Consider the following 16,646-nt stretch of genomic DNA (forward strand, 5'->3'; position numbering starts at 1 on the left):
AATAATAATAAAGTTACAAAATTAATAGTATTTACTGAATACTTACTACTTGCCTTATACTCTGTCAAGCACTTTATAAGAAACAAATTATCTAATTATTTCAGCAACTTCATCATAAGCATTAATGTTACCACAGCGTACAAAGAATGAGACCAAATCATGGAGAGGTTTAAACATTGGCCAAAATTATGCAACCAAAAAGCAGTGGGGATAAGATTCAAACCCATGTGCACCTGGTTCTAGAATGCATACTTATAATAAAGGTCTGGTAGACAATTTTGTGTGTGAATTTTTTGGGGGGGGTTGGGTTTTTTTAAAATTAATTAATTAATTAATCGTGTTTGTTTTTGGCTGCTTTGGGTCATCGTTGTTTCTGGGCTTTCTCTATTGCAGCCAGCAGGGGGCTACTCTTCGCTGTGGTGTGCGGGCTTCTCATTGCGGTGGCTTTTCTTGTTGTGGAGCATGGGTTGTAGGTGCATGGGCTTCAATAGTTGTGGCACTTGGACTCAGTAGTTGTGGCTGGTGGGCTCTAGAGCACAGGCTCAGTAGTTGTGGTGCACGGGCTTGGTTGCTCCACGGCATGTGGGATCCTCCTGGACCAGGGCTCGAACCCGTGTCCCCTGCATTGGCAGATGGATTCTTAGCCACTGCACCACCAGGGAAGCCCCAGGGGGGCTGGGTTTTAAAGGACCTCTTCTGGGTGAGGTGAATACTTCTTGTTTTTGTTTTTGTTTTGTTTTGTTTCTTCCTTTAACAATTTAGAAAACCTCAAACTGAAGCAGAATTTCCACTTAATCTGTTTTGATGTGCCTCTACCTATCATCAAGAAGCAGTGACATAGTTTCTTTTACATTATTTTTAGGAATCACTAAAACTATCTGAATCCTACTTTAGCTAAAGAGAATATGGTTCAATGTATCCTTGGCTTTCTAATACCCAACCCAATTAAGATCGGATTGGCACATTAGCAATAAGAAAATAAAACTAAGCTCAACAAATCTGAATCAATAGTATGAATGCTTACTGATTTTAAGTGCTTGTATTGATTTTAAATGCATTTCTAGCATTTTTAAACTACAGCTGAAACTTGTGTTCGTATTTCTCACCATTATATTTTGAGGCATGATGTAAACAAATGAAACTAGCTGACAATCCAATGGGATGTGAAAAGAAAAATGAACAAAACAAAATGAAAACTTATCCAGTATTTCTTATTTGAAAAGGCTTCAGAAAACACAAGCCTCAGAGGAAAGTAACTGCAGACAAATATTTGTGTTTACAAAAATGTGAAGTGCCTGGGAAAGGCAGAAATCACTATTTCTGTTTCTCTCATTTTGTATCGTTATTGATCAGAATGCTATAATTTTCATGGCACTGGGGGGAAAAGACAAACAAGTAAGAGTGTAATTATTCCGAAGGGAGGTTTGGGAGCAATTTTTGTAATCCATAACCTAACCCTAGAAGGGACAGAGAGCAATATCTAAAACTGTGTTCACAGGAGATTCAGTATTATTGATTTGATTCTATTTGAACACATTTCCTAAATTACTATTGTCATTGAAACTTACCTGTATAATTATTCTGTAATTTTAATACTTCCTTTGCATTGGTTGGGGGGGAAAGCCCCCCTAAAAGTTGAATACTGTTATTCACTTTAAAATATATATATGCCTTATGTTCTATGTAGGAAGAAATTATTATTAAAAAATATCTTTTGTTCTGTGCTAGGAAAGAAGAAATGATTAAAAGTAAGTGGCTCTTGACAACTTTTAAGTAGGCATACCTCTTAAATTAAAAATCCAATCTGTCCACATTTACCTTTTGACTTCTAGATGTTGTCAATACAGAAGGGACAAATAGAAATATGATTTTTTTCTTTTCAGGGCACCCTGTCTGTGAAGTCTCAGGCATTGGGAGGAGAACTAAACTGTTCCCTTTCTACTTGGTCTTTTTGAGTGGGATTATTAGTTTTCTCTTGTAAATGTATTAACAGGAAGAGAACAAACTTAAATAATGCAAAAAAACACAAACAAACCAAGTTTACCTTTTAATCATGCAGTTGCCAGACTCCCAAATATAATAATTACTATGAATATTCTGTCCTCTTTATATTGAGATTCCCCCACCTCCACCCTGAGCACCACATACAATTGCATGGATTTTATCTCATTTGTTTGGTTTTCTTTATGTATAGACATTTTATATACTTTTATCTTTTAGAAATGTTCAGAATCATAGAGGTATAAATTACTAGATCACTAATAATTTTGTGTTAACTGGAGGAATCAGATGATGTTTTTCTTCCTAAGACAACAAGAAAGGCCCAAATAGGTGAAAAGAAGTAAAGGTGGAAAAGCAAGAATTAAGACGGTTGAACACATGTGGAAAAGCTGTTTGCGGCTCCTCTCATTTCCCTTTTCTACAACCTTTTATGATTTCTCTCCGATGTGAAAAAATGTTTAGGTAAGAATATCCTCCTGGATCTTCGTGAATTTCTATACTGTTTCTTCTTCAGTATAAATTCCCTTGAAGTGAGCTGTGGAAGTGATAGTAAAATATGACAGCCAAAAAAAAAAAAAAGACAGCCATTGTCTCAAGGGAAAGTAATATATCACTCCAATGAAAGAAAAATAAATTTTTATTTTTAATTTTGAAGTTTATTGAAAAAGACCAGTGCTTAAGAGTCCAAAGATGTGAGTTTGAGTCCAGCTCCAACACTTATGAAATGTGTGTTCTTGAGAAATTTGTATAATATCTCCATCTGAAAAACTGTGGATTAAAGTAACTAATTCAAAAGATGTCCGGAGGATAAAATGAAATAATCAATGTAAAAAAGCCCTGGAAACTGTACTAGAAAAGTACATCTTTGTCATCCTCATCCCTTTGCTAATGGGATCCCTTTGCTCATCCCTAGCAATATGCAGTCAATCCAGATATTTCTACTATTTTACATTTGTAAGTCTTTGTGTATGTGCACAGCTTAATTTAACAGAATTATAATCTCTAGGATTATTTCAGAGAAAGCTCCTTCAATTAAAATTAATAATATTGTATACTCCCACACAAATTTTAATCTTTGGAATTGTCTTCTTCCTAGTACACTCTTGCAGTATCTGTCAATGACAAAATTACCTCAGAAAGAGTATTCTTAAAATGTCCTAAGGATAGCGATTTGATTTCTGGCTTGGGTTTATAAGTAGGGAGAAACCTATGAATCTCCAAACATGCATTTTCTTTGACCAATTAACAATGCAACTAAATTCTGACCCATAGATTTCTGTCTTTGCTGACCCAGTTTCTGCTATACTAAAATGGTGTGATACCAATTGGGCAGTAGTTTTGCCTGGAAGCATATGACCTCTGGCAAATGGACTGAGATCCCCCCAGTTGAGGACCATGGACAGCCATCTCTTAGCAATAGGTAATGAATAATAAATTCTATCCTGTGAGGCAGGGAGCATTGATTAGATTTTTGCTAGACAAGGCCCTATCCATCCCAAATGAGCTTCCAATCTTAATTCATTTTCTTCACTGTGACCTAAGTCAAGGTCTCAAAAAATGAAAAACTAACGTGATGCTCTGAAAGAATTCGCTCTAATATTCAGGACTGTTTAACAATGAAAAATAACAGAAACTCAACTATTTTTGCCTAAACATTGATTTATCAACATGTATTTGGAGACAAAACAAAATTAAATTAAAGGTTTCTCTAGCACACCACCTATCATAGTTATAAGGTATTCTTTTTTTCTTTTCCTAAATAAAGCTGGTCCTTATAGTTTCATTATCCTGAAGTCTTAAACAAATATAGAATAATCACCTATAGCTCGAGTATTTTTTCTTATCAATCACTCAGAAGATTTTTTGTTCTTTATACTGTACCTTATAAATTTTCATTTAAGTAATTAACTAAGGATCATTAATTTGCTTAAATTTTAAAATGGCCAAGTACTACATAAATAATAAAAATGAAAATATATTGAAAATGGCCAAGAAACAAATGTAAGTTTTATGGAAATATATGATAATGAGGGGAATAATAAATTATAATATAAACATAATTTACTTTATAATAATATGATATAAATATAAAGTGCAAGGTAATATAATGGTTACCATATCTACTGTCTGGGTTTAAAAATTGATATGATGTAATAACTCACATTTATAAAACACTTTTACTATTCAAGCATTTCACATTGAATCTTTAATTTCCTTATCCTAAGTTCTTGGAAGAGTTGGGAATACATTAAGTTATCAGTAACCATTTTTTAGTCAAAACAAACTTAATAGCTATATTTCACAGAGGAGAAAAATTAGAATAAATTAAGCAGAGATTTTCAGTTTTCATTTCTGAATGTAAGGAACTTGGAAGTCATCGCTTTGTCTTAACAACAAGTAAAAACTAAACAGATTGAAAAATCAACAACTCTTCTGCATTTGTAAGAAAAGTGAGGGAAAAACTCACTTCTCCAAGATTGGAGAAATAGGCAGTCAAATACAGGGAGCTGTGGCTTCTCTGAGCAGAGACTAAGGAGAGGAGATCATCATGGGAACCAGTGTGAAGGTAGGAAAACCTGAACTACAATTGAACTGCTGGAGGCTCAGTGTGGACAACTCTGAGAGGTAAAAACTCCAAGGGGACCCAGTCATATGGAGGACTCCACAGTACTGTGAGTTTTACTTCCAGGAGCTCCACCAGGTACTCACAGTAAATATAAGAGAAAAATCTCCTTATGCTTTTGGCAAGGGGAGGTGAAAAGGAACAATTCTGAAATACACCAGAGCATTCTGGTGGTCTCAATAGGCCTCTGCTCAGGAGAAACTAGTCAACCAGAACCTAATCTGCTGGAGTATTTTCAGGGCCTAACTGACCTGGGAGAGAGAAATACCCAACTATAGTCAGCTGTAGACTTCCACGTAGGAGAAGGGAATTACCCAATTCCAGCCCACTCTGGCAATCTTGTCCCACATATGGAAGAAGGAAAAAACTGAGAAATACTTGTGAAGTTCACAGTCCAGAAGCATAGACTCATTAAAAACAATAGGATTTAATCATAGGACTATAGAAAGCTTCCCTTCCCCTACAACTATATTATTAAAGTTCTACTTACAACAGTTCCTTTTACCTGGTACATGTCTAGCTATCAAGAACAAATTACAAGACATACTAAAAGGCAAGAAGTACAATTTGAAGAAGAAGAGCAAATGTCTGATCAGACAAGGCAAAAAATGTTGGAATTACCAGACCAGCAGTTTAAAACACATATGATTGTTATGCTAAGGTTTCTAAAGGATAAAGTAGACAGCATGTTAAAACAGATGAATAATACAAGCAGAGAGATAGAAACCCTAAGAAAGAAGCAAAATGAAATGTTGCATGTCAAAAACACTGTAACAGAAATAAAGAATGCTTTTGATGGGTTTATTAGTAGCTGAGAAAAATAATCTCTAAGCTTTAGAATATCTCAATAGAAACCTCACAAAGTGAAAAGCAAAGAGAAAAAAAATGAAAAAAAAAAAAGGATAGAATTCAGAGATTGTGAGACAAACACAAAAGATGGAACACTTGCATAACGGGAATACCAGAAGGAACAGAAAAAGGGAAAGGAAGAAAATAAATATGTGAAATAATAATGACAGAGTTTCTGAAATTAATGTAAGACACTAAACCACATATCCAGGAATCTCAGGAAATACCATGCAGGATAAATGCCAAGAAAACTATACATAGGCATGTCATTTTTAAACTATATAAAATCAAAGATAAAGATAAAGAAAAAAATTCTGAAAAAAAGGAGAAAACACCTTAAATACAGAGGAACTATAATAAGAGTTACCTATGACTTCTCCTCGGAAACCATGCAAGCAAAAAGAGAAAAATTTGGAGTGAAATATTTAAAGTGTTGAAAGAAAAAAAAAACACTAACTTACAATTCTGTACTCTGTGAAATTATCCCTCAAAAGTGTAGGAGAGTTAAATACTTTTTCATGCAAACAAAAATTGAGAGATTTTTTTGCCAGTAGACCTATCATGCAAGAAATATTAAAAGAAGGTTTTTTTAGAGAGAAGGGAAGTATATAGGTCAGAAACTTGGATCTGCATAAAGAAAGAAGAGCATTGATAAAGGAATATGTAAAGACTAAATAAAAACTTTGATTTTTCTTATTCTTAATTGACTGAACAGATAGTTTATTCAAAATGATAGCAACGATGTACTTAATTATGTATGCATATATAATTTATATATATGCTTATATATAAAAAATGGATGACAGCAATGATACAAGAGATGGGAGAGAGGAATTAGAGTTACATTGTTATTATAAGTTACTCAAATTACTAGGGAATCAGTATAGTGTTATCTGAAAGTGAACTTCAACTAGTTGTAAATGTATATTGCAAACTCTAGGGCAACCGCTAAATATAGTTTCCAAAGAAGTATCAGTGATATGCTAAGAAAGAGAGAAAATGAAATCACATAAAATGCTCAATTAAAATCATAAAAGTCAGAAAAGGGGTGGCAGACAAAAAACTAAGAATAAAGAACAAGGGCAAGAAATAAAAAACAGTAACAAATATGGTAGATATTAATATAACTATATCAATAATTCAATAATCACTTTGAATATCAATGGTCTAAAAGCACCAATTAAAAGACAGAGATTTCCAGGGTGGATCAGAAAACAATACCTAACTCTATGTTATCTATAAGAAACCCACTTTAAATATAAATATACATATGGATTATAAGTAAATAAGTGGAGAGAAGCATACCTTGCAAACACGAATAAAATTAGACTGGAGTAGCGATATTAAGTTCAGATAGAGCAGACCTCAAAGCAAGGAAAGTTATTATGAATAGATAAGGCTAAAACTCATAATGCTTCATGGAGAATTGGATGACTCCATACTGGAGACTTCAGTTGCTCTCTATCATAAATGGACAGATCTAGCAGGCAGAAAATCAGTAAGAACATAGTTGCACGCAGAACACCATCAATCAACCACATATAATGAATATTTATAGACTATTTCATCCAACAACAGCAAAATACACACTCTTCTCAAGCTCGCAAGGGGCACTCACCAAGATAAACCACATTCCATGCTATAAAACACCGCTTAACAAACTGTAAAAATATATATAAATCATACAAATGTCTGCTCTCAGACCACAATGAAATTAAATTAGAAATCAATAATAGAAAGGTAAATGGAAAATATCAAAATGTATGGAGATTTAACAACACACTTATAAATAACACATGGGTCAAAGAAGAAATCTCAGGAGACATTTTAAAAATATTTTGAACTAAATTAAAATAAAAACACAACTTATCAACATTTGCAGAATGCAGCAAAAGCAGTGCTTAGAGGAAAGTTTATAGCATTGGATGCATATGATGCATATGTTCAAAAGGAAGAAAGAGCTAAAATCAGTAATCTAAGTTTTCACCTTAGAAAATTAGAAAAAGAATGACAAAATAAATCCAAAGTAAGTAGAATAAAAGAAATAATAAGAATTAGAGCAGAAATCAATGAAACTGAAAACAAGATATCAATAGAGTAAACCAAAGAAACCAAAAGCTTGTTCTTTGAAAAAATCAATAAAACCAATAAGCCTCTAATGAGACTAAGAAAAAAAGAGAAAGGACACAAAGTACTAATATCTGAAATGAAAGAGGGGACATCACAACAGGTACCATAGGCACTAAAAGAATAATGAAGGTGGTCAACAGGTACAAAATTCCATTTATAAAATATAAGTCCTAGGGATATAACGCACAGGATGGTGACTATAGTTAACAGTACAGTATTGTATATTTGAAAGTTGCTGAGTAGATCTTAAAAGTTCTCATTACAAGAAAAAAATTGTAACTATGTGTGGTGATTGATGCTAACTGTACTTATCATGGTAATCATTTCACAAAATATACATAAATTGAATCATTATTATATTGTACACCTGAAATTAATGCAATGTTATATGTCAATTTATTTCTCAATGAAAAAACAAGAATAATCAAAGAATACAATGAGCAACTCTATGGCCATATATTTTGGTAACCTAGATGAAATGGACCAATTCCTTGAATGACACACCTTGCCAAAACTCACCCAAGAGGACATAGACCGTCTGAATAGCGTATATTTATTCAATAAATTAAACCAACAATTATTAACCTTCCAAAACAGAAAGAACCAGACTCAGATGGGGTCACTAGTGAGTTCTACCGTATTTTAAGGGAAAAATTACACCAATTCTCTGCAATCTTTTTCAGAGGATAAAAGCAGGAGTACTTTCCAATTCATTTTATAAGATCAGTATTATCCTAATACCCAAACCAGAAAAAGACAAGACAAAAAAAACTGCAGATCCATATCTCTCATGAACATAGATACAAAGATCTTAAATAAAATATTGGTGAATTGAATCCATTAATGTATAAAAAGAATTATATACCATGACCAAGTGGGATTTATCTCAGGCATGCATAGCTGGTTCAACACTCAAAACTCAATTAAAGCAACCATAATATCCAGGTTAAAAAAAATCACATAATCATATCAATAGATGCAGAAAAAGCATTTGACAAAATACAATCCCCATTCATGGTAAAAACTCTCAGTAAACTAGAATTAAAGGAGACCTTCCTCAACTTGATATAAAATATCCACAAAAAACCTACAGCCTGCATTATACTTATTCCAAGAAACTCAAAGTTTTTCCACTAAGATCAGGAATCAGTGAAGGACGTGCTCTCTTACCATGCCTTTCCAACCTTGTGCATTAAGCACTTTGCACTGTCACACAACCAACCTTAGTGAAACCTGGACGTAAGTGCAGGTCTGACACCAAAGTGCTCTTAATTAACCCACTATCCAATGTCACTTTATAGTATCTCACTGGATATTTACTATAGACTATCGTCACCAAATCTCCATGTCATGTTTTTCTGAGCAAGCTGTTGTATAAACTGCCCACTGTTAGTCACATAACTATACTTTGATTCTACAAATTATTTTTATAACACTGTATTAATGTGAGTTACAAAATACATAAAATAATATTAATTCTGATCCTTAAGTTACTGAGTAAAAATATCTTTCTTTGAAAACACAGATTTCAGAGAAACAATGAGAGGGTATTAATAGAAGCAAGGAACAAGTATCCCAGGGAAAACTGAGGAATGCAGAGAAAACCAGTGTGACTGGAAGAGTAAGATGGCAGCCAAGAGAAAGCCATAGGTCAGAGCATGGTAAGCTGTAAGTTTTGCAAGACATAGGTAAGGCTGGATTTCATGGCAAGTGAGAAGGAAACTATTAGAATGCTTTTTCTGAATTCACACACACATACCCACACACACACACACACACTCTGCTGGCTGTATTCAGAATGCTTCCTGAGGCTGGGGGAGGAGAACACAAGAGGAAAAGTGTAAATGTCATTTTTAGAAGCCATTAAAATAACCCAGTTTTAAGATGATGCACTCTTGGGATAGATTTGTAGCAGATGAGGTGGTGAGGAATAATAGTTTAGATATATTTTGAAAATAAAATTGAAAGCATATCCAAATAGATTTTATGTAATATCAGTTTGGATAATTTGGATACTAGAAAAAGTATGCTGGGAGAATAGGAAGTGATGGCCTGTAGGTAAGATTTTGGAAGATGAGCATTCTGTGTTAGCTTACATTTTGGGGGTAAGTAGGGAGTAGGTTGTTAAGGTAATATGGCAGAAAAGGTTATAAGAAGATAGAAATCCGAGATATTAAGAATCCAATGTATTAGGTAGATTATGAACATGTAACATATATTACATACATCAAAATCAATGCAGAAAATACCAGAATGTCATACCTAGTTCTGGGGGCCAAAAACTAAATTCTTCAACTAATACATGGGAGTGACTGGGAATGCTGGAGATACTAGATCCCAAGTGGCACAAGATGCATGAAATTCAAAGGATCTGTGTTTTTGCTTTTGTTGTTGATGTTATGTTTGTTTTAAGAAAGGAAAAGAAGAAGATTGGGAAGCTTCCATAATAAGAAGTGGGGGTGGGATACTTTCCACAATTTGTAAGATTCAGAGAGGGAAGAAAAACCCCTTCCACATGAGAGAGCTGCAGAGAAGATGGTGAGCTTGGTAGACAGCCAGGTTTCAATTAAAAAATAGAGATAAAGAAAAGAAGGAGAAAAGGAACCCTTAAAAGAGTTCCAATAGACATGGCTACAGTCATTTTGCAGAGGACTGAGAGGTATGGGGCATGAATCAAGCTTGAATATGGCCTGTGCAGAGTAGCATGAGTGTGCAATTTTTACAGCTGTATAACACATGACAGTCTGATCTGAGACAGTGGACAGCTATTTTAAGCAAGAGTCCTGATTATTCAGTCTAAAGGTATAGAGGAGTCATAGTAATGCATGTTTCTGAAGAGTGTCAGAGAAGAAATGGAAATATGTTTCAGCTTGGACCTGTCAAAGAATAACCGAGAACTATTTAGTCATTAAAAAATAACTTGGAGGGGCTTCCCTGGTGGCGCAGTGGTTGAGAATCTGCCTGCCAATGCAGGGGGACACGGGTTCGAGCCCTGGTCTGGGAAGATCCCACATGCCGTGGAGCAACTGGGCCCGTGAGCCACAACTGCTGAGCCTGCGCGTCTGGAGCCTGTGCTCTGCAACAAGAGAGGCCGCAATGGTGAGAGGCCCGCACACCGCGATGAAGAGTGGCCCCCGCTTGCCGCAACTGGAGAAAGCCCTCACACAGAGACGAAGACCCAGCACAGCCATAAATAAATAAATAAATAAATAAATAATAAAAATAAAGGAATTCCTTTTAAAAAAAAATAATAACTTGGATATATTGGTCAGCAATATTATTGGGCTGTTGCACAAAGTGTATACACATATGTGAGAGAATGCCTTTGGACTATTTTCATGAAACAAAGAAAGAAGCAGATTGATAAGACAGGGTTGAGAAAGGAGGGGAATAACACTTCAGACAATCTGGGAATGGTGAATCTTGCTGGGTTTTCAGTTGGGGGTAAATAGATTAGCTGGCATCTATTAAAGATAATCTGGAGTGTGTCCCTGAGCAGACTGACTCAGATATTGACAGTCTCTGGAGCACACATGACAAGAGGTCTCTGCACAGTGCCAGCTAGTGTCCTTCCTTTAGGACCTGCACCATGTTCTTATGAAATGACTCAAACCCTAATGACTCTTCCTGCCAAAAGAAGTTTGAGAGACTTTCTATGTCACAATACTACATCAGAGAACTGAGAGAGATACAAAGCTGAAATGTTATGGAAAAACATACAAAACTTTCTCCCATAATTGGAAGTAGCTCGTGTTTGCAGGTCAAGGGGACCCTCTCATCCATGGAATTTCTAAAGTGTGTCCTAAAAATTTAATACTCATATTTACATACTATGTCTAATGATGTAATAGAATGCATATCATTTTCATTCTTTATTGTAAATCGTCACTCCCAAAGAATATTTTTGTTGAGTTCAAAGAGTTTTGTGTTCATTCTAAATAGATATACAGGTTGTGAAGATACAAACTAAACAATGAAGCTCAGATTATGATTCTTAAATTCACAAAAAATGTCAGTGGTAGCTTTTGAAGAATCTTCTATTAATAAGCCTCATTTCTATTTAGTTATGTCAAATATTTTAAATATATAATCTAGCAGTTAGGACTTGATGGTGCCTGTAACAAAAAACTCAACTCAAACCCACTTAATAAAAATGATTTATTATCACTTACAGTTGCAGAGGCCAGAAGAAGAGCAGGTGTCACAATTTGTTGGATTCGCTGACCCAACGTTCAATTTCTCAATTTTCAGCCCTCTGCTTTGCCCTGGGGTATCAACATCATTCTAAGAAAAGCATCCCCCCGTGTCACAAGATGACTGCCATAAATCCCTGGCTACCTGCTCTGCCTTTAAGTCCATAGAAAGAGGGAGAGTTTGAGAAGTGAGGAAGATTCCTTCTAAGGAATTCCCCAGAAACAACTTGCATCTCACTGGCTTCCATTGAGGTAGTCGTTTATCTTTGAATCAATAATACAAAAGATAGTATTTCCCTGATTAGCTTAGGCATCAGCCACATGTTCCACAGTAAACCAATGGTGAAGCCACTTTTCTCAAAGCATGGGGACTCCTCAGGGGAGACGTGGACATCTGAATAACAGCAGAGAAATAACCAAGAGAAGAAGAAATTGACACTGGGAAGAAAAGCATGTATGTACTTAACAACGAAACAGAACATGTAGCAGAAAATGTCAAATATAATTCTATTCCACAAACATCGTTCATATGGGAAACATTGACTGTACTTAGTATACGTCTACAAAACACTCAATGGGGTCAAATAAGGAATCAGCTGAGTATTGCCATTGTCTAACAAAAATCCCTTAGACTGGCCGACGTATCCAAAAATTATGTGTATATTCAGTACTCAACTTTCCAGATTTTGTCATTACACAATGCCCTGAAAGAGTAAAAATAAAACCTAATGACTCCCTTTCTTCTGGGTTGTTACTTATACTACTCTATCCAGGTTCAGGGTTAGTAGTTTCTCTACTTTAAGGTAAAAGAATGGATTGGTTTTGAATAATTCCTACCACTGAGCACAAGACCCAAATGCTACTTTGTCCTCTTAATTGGATGACATGGGTGGGGGGCAATAAGCCCTTTCTTAGAAAAGGACTCTATGATCTCCATAGCTTCCAGTTTAGATAATTTATGCGTCTCAAGTATCCATCTCTCTCCTACAGTAGGACCTATGTAGGACCTATGCTAGGTCCACGCTACCCAATCGCAACAATAAGGACTTCAGTTTCATTTTTATTCTGAAACTCCAAGCAGGAGCTCTAGAGTCATTCAGAAGAGAAATGCAAATTCAAACTGATAGTTTTTTTTTAAGTATTTTTGCTATGAAGAAAGAAAAAAGACAGGGAGAGACAAAAAGAGAGAAAAAACATAGAAATGGCTCTGTATTACTGCCCATATCTAGCTTGTTAGAAGTAGCTGGAGTCAGCTTTTCTTAGCTCCTTGACACAGTAGGTTTTTCCTCCCATCAAACCCACTGAGTCAGTGGTCCAGGAGTCAGAGCAGTGCCATTAAAGAAATCTGACACCAGAAACAAAGTTCCCAGCAAAGCCCTTTTGCAGGACTCACTTTGGTGCTAATGTTTGGCTCTGCAGTGACTATTAAGCTCACTTTCAGCCTCAGACTGAATGAAAATAATCCTTTTTCTTTTTCATTCTATTTTCATTTTAGCAGATGCTGATTAAATGTCAGCTATTGTCCGATCACCAGGCTTGTCAGCTTTCATCCTAAAGATGGAGCCTGAAACTAACACAACATTGTTAATCAACTCTACTCCAATATAAAATAACAATAAAAAAAATAAAAATAGGGACTTCCCTGGTGGCACAGTAAGAATCCGCCTGTGAATGCAGGGTACACGTGTTCAAGCCCTGGTCCGGGAAGATTCCACATGTCACGGAGCAACTAAGCCCCTGCGCCACAAATACTGAGCCTGCGCTCTAGAGCCCGCGAGCCACAACTACTGAGCCCGCGTGCTACAACTACTGAAGCCCGTGTGCCTAGAGCCCATGCTCTGCAACAAGAGAAGCCACCACAATGAGAAGCCCCTGCTCCACAATGAAGAGTAGCCCCCACTCGCCGCAACTAGAGAAAGCCTGTGGACAGCAACAAAGACCCAACACAGTCATAAATAAATAAATTTTAAAAAATAAAATTAAATTAAAATAAATTTTAAAAAAAGAGTAGAGGAGAAAAAGTACATTTTCTTGAGTACTTCTCAAGTTGCCAACCTAAATCTGAATTCCTGTGAAATGACTATAATAAAGCTAAAAAAACAAGTTGACTCTAACTTGAATCATGGAAAATCAAAACCTTCTTAGTGTATCAATGGTTCCTATTGCTTATGAGAAGCTCAGAGTGAATTAATATGAAGTGTAAAATATTCTTTGTGGAAAGGCTGCTAACCACGGCAATTTTCGTCTTCCTCCTTTTGGTGGTGGGAGTGGATGTTGAGGTTTTTCTGAAATAAGGCATATTTTTGGTATCCAGATTTTTGCAGAGAGCTCATTTGAATCATAGACCTCATAGCACATGGCAGGTAGGCAAGTTATGAGGAACAGAAAGGATAAAATAGGCTTCAGGAATTTCTTACCATCTTGGTATGCTTTTAGAACCATCTGCTTGGGAATCCAGCTCTTTCTAGTACAAAACCAGATTGCTGAGATACAGTTCTTCCACATAATATTGAGAGAGAGAAATGACTCAATATAGATCCAACAGAAAAGAAAAAAAAAAAACCTCTGAATTTATGGGGTCAGTAACTAGCTACTTGAAAGTAACTCTTTTTAATCATCATTTAAGATTTGTAGTGTCGATTTAAGAAAACCTAATGTCCCATCTGAGTATATATGATTCTATGACTTTTTCTAATAAAAACAAATCTATGAAATACCCTGAACTTTCTAAAATAGTGGATATTAATAAATTTTATCAAAGATCCCATTGTGTCAGTATTTTATTAACCACTAAGAAAGAATAAATGCTATTACATAAATTATGATATCAATACAATGTTTTATCACTTAGAATTTTAAAAAAAATTTTATTGGAGTAGAGTTGATTTATAATGTTGTGTTAGTTTCAGGTGTACAGTACAGTGAATCTGTTATACATATACATATATCCACTCTTTTTTATATTCTTTTCCCATATAGGCCATTACAGAGTACTGAGTTCCCTGTGCTATAAGTAGGTCCTTATTAGTTATCTCTTTTATATACAGTAGTGTGTATATGTCAATCCCAATCTTCCAATTTATCCCTCTCCCCCTTACCCCTTGGTAACCATAAGTTTGTTTACTACATCTGTAACTCTGTTTTGTAGATAAGTTCATTTTTACCCTTTTTTTTTTTCAGATTCCACATATAAGTGATATCATAAGATATTTGTCTTTCTCTGTTTGACTTACTTCACTCAGTATGACAATCTCTAGGTCCACCCATGTTGCTGCAAATGGCATTATTTTGTTCTTTTTCAGGGTTGAGTAATATTCCATTGTATATATGTACCACATCTTCTTTATCCACTCCTCTGTTGATGGACATTTAGGTTGCGTCCATGTCCTGGTTATTGCAAATAGTGCTGCAATAAACTTTGGGGTGCATTTATCTTTTCAAATTATGGTTTCCTCTGGATATATGCTGAGGAGTGGGATTGCTGGATCATATGGTAGCTCTAGTTTTAGTTTTTTAAGGAACTTCCAAACTGCTCTCCATAGTGGCTGTACCAGTTTATGTTCCCACCAACAGTGTAGGAGGGTTCCCTTTTCTCCACACCCTCTCCAGCATTTACTGTTTGTAGATTTTTTGATGATGGCTAGAATTTTTTATTTAAACTTATTTAAAAATATTCTGTCATATATCACGTTTGTACAAACGTGTTGTACAAACACAAAAAGAAAAATATAATCAGAATACATTGATTGTGGTTTTCCTAAAACATCATCTCATTCAGGGCTCTACTCTTCTGAATCACTTTTCAACTCAGAGCTATTAGTTTCCATATTTTTCTACAAGGTATCCTCCTTTGTTCTAACAAGAGTTTTGATAATGTGGCATTTCTTAAAGTGTGCTCCAATATTATCACTTAAATTGCCTCTCAAGCCACTGACACCTATTCTGTAACTTTTCCTACAGACACTTTCAACACAAGGTTTTGAGACAATAGCCAGGACTCATATTCCTTGTTTAAATGGTTCACCAATGGTTTGTTGACAACAAAGTCAAGAAGCTACAACTGTACCATCATGTCATCTGCAAAAGCAATTTTATACAGTGCTTGTCTTGACTACTATGATGTGAAAGCCACTGGGCAGAAAGTTGACTATATAACATTATCAATTAAAAGATACACCTTGAATTCCAGAAATATTAAAAATGTGTGTAGGGGGGTTATTTTAGAAGAATGAAATATACTACATAACAATAAATATTAGTTCTATGTACGGACGGAGTTCCTTTGGTCTTCCTTTCATTAAATAAATAGATATTTACTGAACTACTTCTACATGCCAAGCACTGTCATCAGCAAAGGGGACATAATCGTGAGTAAAGGTTGATCTTTTCTCAACATTTCTGGAGCAAAACAGAAAACATAAAAGCGGCCAAAGAGAATGTGATGCATCCCAAGTTTGGGAAAGAGGCTAGAGAGAGACTAGAGAGAGAGGAAACAAGGGTATTCCAAGGGTTGCAGATAAAGAGGAAGATAGGGGCCAGAGCATGACTCTTTAGGTTATCTGAAGGATTTAGACCTTTACCAGAAGAAGGACAGATAGGAACTGAAATGTTTAAAGTGCAAAAGGGAAAGATTTACAGCTGAAAAATGTAACTTCAGTTATAGCATCTATATGAATTAGAAGGTGGAAAGGAGGGAAAGGTGGAATCAAGGAAACTGATTAGGAGCATATTACAGTCTCACCATGATGACAGTTTGATCTAGAATAGTTGAAGTGGAGATAGAAAGGAATGTGTGGATTTGAAAGATGGTTAGAAGATAAAATCTCTAATATATAGAATTATGTAGGAAA

The sequence above is a fragment of the Eschrichtius robustus genome, chromosome 11, assembly GCF_028021215.1.
Source record: "Eschrichtius robustus isolate mEscRob2 chromosome 11, mEscRob2.pri, whole genome shotgun sequence".
In the NCBI taxonomy this organism is placed as follows: domain Eukaryota; kingdom Metazoa; phylum Chordata; class Mammalia; order Artiodactyla; family Eschrichtiidae; genus Eschrichtius; species Eschrichtius robustus.